Here is a 7,912-nt window from a genome sequence, read left to right on the forward strand (position 1 = left end):
ATGTAACGAAGAAGGTTATCAAGGGGAGAGCCGTAGCAGAATTTCTGGCCAACCAACCTCTGAACGCAGAAGAGGAAGAGATAAACTATGATTTCCCCGATGAGCACACTAACGCAATAGAAGTTATACCGTGGAAAATGTTCTTCGATGGAGCAGTTAATTCGAATGGAGCCGGAGTAGGGGTGCTACTTATCTCACCAGAAGGAGAAAGGATCCCAATGGCAAAGAAGCTATCCTTCCCTCTCACCAATAATATGGCCGAATATGAAGCGTGCATCTATGGGTTGGAGTCATTAGCAGCACTAGGAGCATCATATGTTGAGATCTGGGGCGACTCAAAACTGATTATTGAACAAGCACAGGGAAACTGGGAAGTAAGGGAAGAAAGGTTGCGTCCATACCTAGACCAGTTGGAGGGATTGGCGCAGAGATTCAGTGAGTGTCATTTTTATCACATTCCTCGGGCATAGAACCAGGCACGGATGCTTTGGCCACTTTGGTGTCAGTATGGGATAACCCTCGGAATCTTGCTTCGAAGCCTTTGGTGCTGAGGAGATCCCACAAACCATGCTATGAAGACGTAATGCTATTGGGAGCAGATGAAAAGCCTTGGTATTTCGATATCGTAAACTTCATGAAAAGTGGAACATACCCGGCAGAATCAGAACTTAGGGATCAGACTGTGATCAGAAGGTTAGCTCAGCAATTTGTCATCCACAATGACTTGCTTTACAAAAGACACGCCGATGGTTTACAATTGAGGTGCTTGGATGAGGGAGAAGCCCGTGAGGCAATGGAGTCAGTACACTCGGGAATTTGTGGAGCCCATATGGGAAGAGCAGTATTGGCAAAGAAAATCGTGAGGCAAGGCTTCTATTGGCTCACCATGGAAAGAGATTGTAACGAATATGCGAAGAAATGCCATGATTGTCAAATCCACGGAGATTACAATCACTTACCAGCTATGGAATTGCACGTGTTAGCACCCATTTGGCCGTTTGCGGTTTGGGGCATTGATATCATCGGGGAGGTGAGGCCTAATGCGTCAAACGGACACAAATTCATTACAGTCGCCATTGATTACTTCACCAAGTGGGTAGAGGCAGAATCATTTAGCAAGTTGGGGTCTAAACAGATGAGGAAGTTCATTGAAAAGCACTTGATCACCAGGTTCGGAGTGCCTCATCATATGATCACGGATAATGGGGTCCAGTTTCAGGGAGAGGTGAGAAGTCTCTTCCAGGAGTACGGTATTGAGCATCATAGGTCTTCTCCGTATCGTCCACAAGCTAATGGCGCAGTAGAGGCGGCTAATAAGAACCTTAAAAGAATTCTCGTAAAGACAGTAGAATCGCACCGGAATTGGCACAAGCAGCTTCCCCTCGCTTTATGGGCTTATCGGACGACGGTTAGAACGTCAACTGGGGCAACGCCGTTCTCCTTGGTATATGGGGCCGAAGCCGTCCTCCCAATTGAGATGGAAAAACGATCATTGAGAATCACCGTAGAAGCAGAGATTCCCGAGACGGAATGGGTGAAGAAGCGATATGAGCAGTTAGCATTGGTGGACGAGAAAAGGATGGATATTTTGCGTATAAATTTGCCATGCGAAGTTAGTATTTTCGGCTTAACTAATTTAAAAGGTAAACACAAAGATATATGTTTTATTTTCATAAAGAGATTAGTTAAGGAATAAATTCAGTGAAATTTTGCTCGGGACTAGCAAAAGATTAAGTGTGGAGATTTGTTAAGCCCAAAATATACCTAAAATATCATTAATATTTACATCATTTTTATTACAAATTTGTGTTATTTATATTTGTTTAGATTACTTTTACTCTCGAATATCTTTCTTTCTTGCAAGGTACCTAAATATTTGGTAAAATCCAAATAGGAACGAAAAAGGATCAAAAACAGAAGAAAACCCCTACAAAAGGAGTCAAAGACGACGTAAATCAAAAGCGCCAAGTCAAGGACACGAACGAGAGCAAAGAAGTGAAAAAACGCACCGTGCCGCGACCGCGAATCCACCACCCACGGCCGCGACACGCGTCCTTCAGCTACTTCCTCCCTTCGTCCAAAGCTTAATTTGATGTTCCCCCATTCACGGCCGAGGATCCCCATTCTCGGTAAGTGCAGAATTCTGCCAAAGGTGCAATGAACACATGTTGAAAATCAAGAAACGCGTTCGTTCGGGTGGATAGAAACGACTCTTCACAAAGAACACAATTCTTAACAACGGACACGACTCTTTACCAACGAATACGTCTTTTCACAAAAGGACATATCACTTCAATCACAACCCTTCAACATCTATAAATAAAGAGTTGATGTTGAGAAAAATGCGATGTAATGTTATGTAATATAGATATAGAATCAGAGCGTAGAACTAATGTATAAGTTCTAAGTAAAAACAATTCGAGAGTTAGAAATTAGATTCTGTACAAAACAAGATGAGGTACACATATTGTTTATAGTTTAATTACAAACACAGTAGCGTTTAGACATTGTTCCAGTTTTAGTTTGTATTTTGGTAGAGGCCGACCGAATCCCTATTACGAAGTTACAGCGAGAAGATTGAGTAGAGTGTTCGCCCCTGAGCCTGACAACCTCTAAGGAAACCCAAGGAAAGGACTGATTAGTCATTCACTTGCACGCCCTCGAAGAACTCGATGCTCCATGTTCTCTGTAAACTTGTATCAATTTATATTTCATCTAATAAAGTCCGTTCTATTCGATAAATCGTTATGCAGCACTTATGGTAACCAACCCACTAAAGTGATTGCTGGTGTTTTCATTAAAACGTAGTTAATTCAAAATCATTACAAGGAAACTTTGTTGAACACTTAGGCAAATTATTATCTCGGTAGAGTTTTAATTTGGTTAAGGGCATTATGCCGGCTAAAGGGTTTTGCCACGTTCAAAGCCAATTAATTAGAGGTTCCGTCATTTATTTCATCATCATAATTAATACAAAGTTTAAGTTGTTTTCTTTGCTCAATGCAAACGAATACATTTATTTGTTTTTCTAAAAGTTCTAAATGTTCCTGTTTTGTAAAATTCATCCCTAAATCAGAAAACTTTTCTAACGATCGATATATTCTAATATAAAATCTTATTCTTGCATTTTCAAATACTCAAAGTCCACAAACTCAATCAAACAATTATTTTTCCTAAATTCAATTAGACAAATTTCACTTTTCATTAACATTCAATAGTAAATCTAACAAGTTCGAAATTTACAGATTCAAAAATAAGTTTTTCGTTAAAAAACGTATCCCTGTGGGATCGATATTTTTATTACTACAAGCGAAACCGTGAACTTGCGGAAATCGCTCACCAAGTTTTTGGCGCCGTTGCCGGGGATACGCCAAAATTTTTGACAAAATTTTTATTTTTCGTATTTTATTTTCGAATCTAGGTTTACACATTATTTTTATACAACTTTTACATTTTATTTATTTTCAGTTTATATAACATATTTGTTTTCAATTTTGTTTTGAAGGTAGTTTGGTTCGTGCAACAATTTCAAGTTCATGCGCAGTTCGCGAAGTTCGGGCACGCCACCAGACCCACTTGATCCAGAAATTGAAAGAACACTTAAGAAAAACAAGAAAGACAAAAAAAACAAAGACAAAACACCCTTAAAAACCAAAGTAGTCCAGCCAGAAAATATGGCCGATCCACCGACACTTATGGATTATGCTAGGCCAGGAATGGCCGGTGTAACTAATAGTGTAGTTAGACCCCGTATAAACGCAAATCAATTTGAATTAAGCCTGCTTTGCTTAATATGTTGCAAAACAACGTAACGTTTTATGGACTACCTAACGAAAACCCTAATGCCCATTTGACAAATTTCTTAGAAATTTGTGATACTTTTAAAATTACTGATGTAACAACCGAAGCAATCAAACTTCGCCTCTTTCCTTTCACTTTGAAGGATAAGGCAAAAATTTGGTTAACTTCTATGCCTGCTGCAACATTTGAAACTTGGGACCAATTAGCCCAAGCGTTTTTATCAAAATATTTTCCTTTAGCAAAAACCGCAAGAGTCATCAAAGAATTGACATATTTTACCCAAAATGATAATGAAACTCTTTATGAAGCTTGGGAACGTTTTAAAGAACTTCAACGTTTATGCCCACACCACCAATTGCCAGATGCACTTTTAATGCAGACATTCTATAATGGATTAAATCCTACGACTAGAGGTTCATTAGATGCTATGTCTGGAGGGTTATTTATGAAGAAGACGTCCGTCCAAGCAAGAGAACTTTTGGAGGAAATGGCAATCAACAGCAGTATGTGGCCCGCAGAGCGTGGACATATACCAATGGCGAAACCATCATCCTCAGGTACATCATCGGTTAAAGGTATAATGAATCTTGATCCAGTTGCGATGTTACAAGCCCAATTTTCTGCTTTATCGCACAAAGTTGATAGGTTTATGGCACCGTGCGATCCTAATGGTAATCCGATCCAGACAGACATTGATTACGAAGGTATGAATGAGATAGAACAGGTAAATTTTATCCAAGGACAAAACCAAACTACTAATCCTTATTCTAATACTTATAATCCTGGATGGAGAAATCATCCTAACTTTAACTGGAAAGATAGTAATAATAATAATAATGCAAATGCTAATCAATATCGTGTAAATAATTATCAAAATCAAACAAGAGATACGATTAGCACTTTATCTTCAAAAATCGACAAATTTATAGATGATATGAATGGAAAGGTAAGTAATCAAGACGATGGTTTTAAACGGATCGAAAGTAAATTCGATCAGCTTATCAAAAACCAATCATCTAGCATCCATAATTTGGAGGTTCAAATTGGACAACTTACTAAATCAATTCCATCCCGCAAAGAGGGAAGTCTTCTCAGCCAAACGGAAGAAAATCCGAAAGAGCATGTTAAGGCTATCACTCTTCGCTCAGGGAAAAACTACTTAGGTCCGGAAATGCCTGGATATTCAACTTTACCTGGAAATGATTTACTAAAATCCAAAGAAGATACATTAAAACAAAAAGATACACCAATTGACTCTAGTACGAAACCTTTTGTACCAAAGCCACCTTTTCCACACAAGGTCCGAAATGAGGACCATGATAAACAACTTTTATCATTTTTAGATAAACTTAAAAATTTGCATATAAATTTAACATTCATGGATGCAATTACGCAAATTCCTAACTATGGAAAATTCTTGAAAGATTTAATTTCAAAAAAGATTAGTTGGGAAGGAATTTCATCCATTTCACTTACTGAAGATTGTAGTTCGATAGTATCAAGCAAATTACCTACTAAACTCAAAGATCCCGGATGCTTTACCATTCCGTGTAAATTGGGAAATATGGAATTCCCAAGTTGTCTTTGTGATTTAGGAGCTAGTATAAACTTGATGTCATTGTCTATTTTTGAAAAATTAGGTTTAGAAGAAGACATCAAACGTACCAATATGGTTTTGCAATTAGCGGATCAATCCACTAAAAGACCATATGGTATAATTGAGGACGTTTTAGTAAAAGTTGACAAGTTTATTTTTCCTACTGATTTTGTTATCTTAGATTTTGCTTATGATGCTAATTGTCCGCTAATCTTTGGTAGACCGTTCATGAACACGGGACGTGCTCTAGTTGATGTGTCGGAAGGAAAAGTAGTTTTAAGAATAGGTGACGATAAGATCGAGTTCGATATGAATCAAGCAATGAAATATCCTATGGAGGATTTCGCCTGTATGAAACTTGATTTAGTTGAAGAATGTGTTAATAACATTGTTCAAAGAGAAGAAATAATAGAACCTATAATGGGTGAAGAATTAGAAGATAAGGACCCAGAGCCTTTTATTCGAGAAGATGGACCAGTTCCACCTTCAGTAGTAGTTCCACCTAAATTAGAACTTAAAGAATTACCAAACCATCTGAGATACACTTTCCTAGGCGGAAGTGATACTCTACCTATAATCATCTCTAACAAATTAACAGAAAATCAAGAAGAAAAATTGAAAGAAGTTGTTAGAAATAGAATAGGAAGTATGGGATGGAAGATTTCAGATTTAAAAGGAATTAATCCTAGTATTGTAATGCATAGGATTCACTTAGAAGAAGATAAGCCACCTAAAGCGGATAGACAAAGACGTTTAAATCCGAATATGAAAGAAGTAGTCAAAAATGAGATTACTAAACTTTTAGACAATGGAATCATTTATCCTATTTCGGATAGTGAATGGGTTAGTCCAATCCATTGTGTACCCAAAAAGGGAGGCATAACTGTAGTAAGGAATGATGAAGGTGAATTAATACCTACGCGAACCACCACTGGTTGGAGGGTTTGTATAGATTATAGGAACCTAAATAAGGCAACTAGGAAAGATCATTTTCCTTTACCTTTCATTGATCAAATGATCGAAAGGATAGCCGGTCATGCATTTTATTGTTTTCTTGATGGTTATTCCGGATTCTTTCAAATATATATTTACCCGGATGACCAAGATAAAACAACCTTCACATGTCCTTATGGAACATTTGCATATAGGAGAATGCCTTTTGGTCTATGTAATGCACCAGCAACTTTTCAACATTGTATGACTGCAATTTTTAATGATTTCATTGAAGATATCATGGAAGTATTTATGGATGATTTTTCAGTTTATGGAGATTCTTTTGATGCATGTTTAAAAAACTTAGATAAAGTTCTTTCTAGATGCGAAGAAACGAATTTAGTATTAAATTGGGAAAAATGCCATTTCATGGTTGACGAAGGAATTGTTTTAGGTCATAAAATATCTGAAAAAGGATTAGAAGTGGATAGAGCAAAAACTTCAGTAATAGAAAAATTACCCCCACCAACAACTGTCAAGGGAGTAAGATCATTTCTAGGACATGTAGGTTTTTACAGACGATTTATAAAAAACTTTTCTGTGATTTCCAAACCACTTACTAATTTGCTTATGAAGGATTCAACCTTCGATTTTAATGAAGATTGCATTAAAGCTTTCGAAACATTGAAAACAGCCTTAGTCAGTGCACCCATAATTGCTAAACCCGATTGGGATTTGCCTTTTGAAATCATGTGTGATGCAAGTGACTTAGCTGTAGGATGTGTTTTAGGTCAAAGAAAGGATAAAAGATTACATATTATATATTATGCAAGTCACACATTGTCCGGTGCACAGTTAAATTACACAACAACAGAAAAAGAGATGTTAGCCGTAGTATTTGCATGTGATAAGTTTAGGTCATACTTGTTAGGATCTAAAGTTATTATTTATACAGATCACACAGCTTTACGTTATCTATTTGCTAAGAAAGATGCAAAACCGCGTCTGATTAGATGGGTTTTGTTGTTACAAGAATTTTATATAGAAATTAAAGACAAAAAGGGAGTAGAAAACCTTGTCGCCGATCATCTATCAAGACTAGAAGATGAAAACGGTCCTATAGGTGAAACTATCGGTATACGAGATGATTTCCCCGATGAACATCTCTATCAAGTAGAAAGTGTCATGTCACCATGGTATGCAGATATTGCTAATTATCTTGCAACCGATATTGTTCCGGAAGGATTATCTTTCCAACAAAGGAGGAAATTTTTCTTCGACATTAAACAGTATTTTTGGGAAGATCCCTTTTTATTCAAATCATGTGGTGACGGGATAATTAGGAGATGCATTGGAGAAAATGAATATGAATCTATAATATCGGAATGTCATTCCAGCTCATACGGAGGATATAATGGAGTTAATAAAATGGTAGCTAGAATATTTGAATGTGGTTTCTTTTGGCCTACGATGTTTAAAGACGTTGGTTCATTTATCACTCGTTGTGATAAATGCCAAAGAACAGGAAATTTAGGAAGGAAAGATGAGATGCCCCTCACAAACATATTGGAAGTTGAAATC

General features: G+C 37.1%; 1 non-coding gene across 1 annotated transcript; it reads right to left on the reverse strand.

The window, feature by feature from the left end:
• Positions 1–4,051: 4,051 nt before the first annotated feature.
• Positions 4,052–4,158, reverse strand: LOC136216033 (small nucleolar RNA R71). Its single transcript, XR_010683029.1, has one exon. It is a non-coding gene; the product is annotated as a small nucleolar RNA R71 (small nucleolar RNA).
• Positions 4,159–7,912: the final 3,754 nt, after the last annotated feature.

Source organism: Euphorbia lathyris, chromosome 1 (genome assembly GCF_963576675.1).
Source record: "Euphorbia lathyris chromosome 1, ddEupLath1.1, whole genome shotgun sequence".
In the NCBI taxonomy this organism is placed as follows: domain Eukaryota; kingdom Viridiplantae; phylum Streptophyta; class Magnoliopsida; order Malpighiales; family Euphorbiaceae; genus Euphorbia; species Euphorbia lathyris.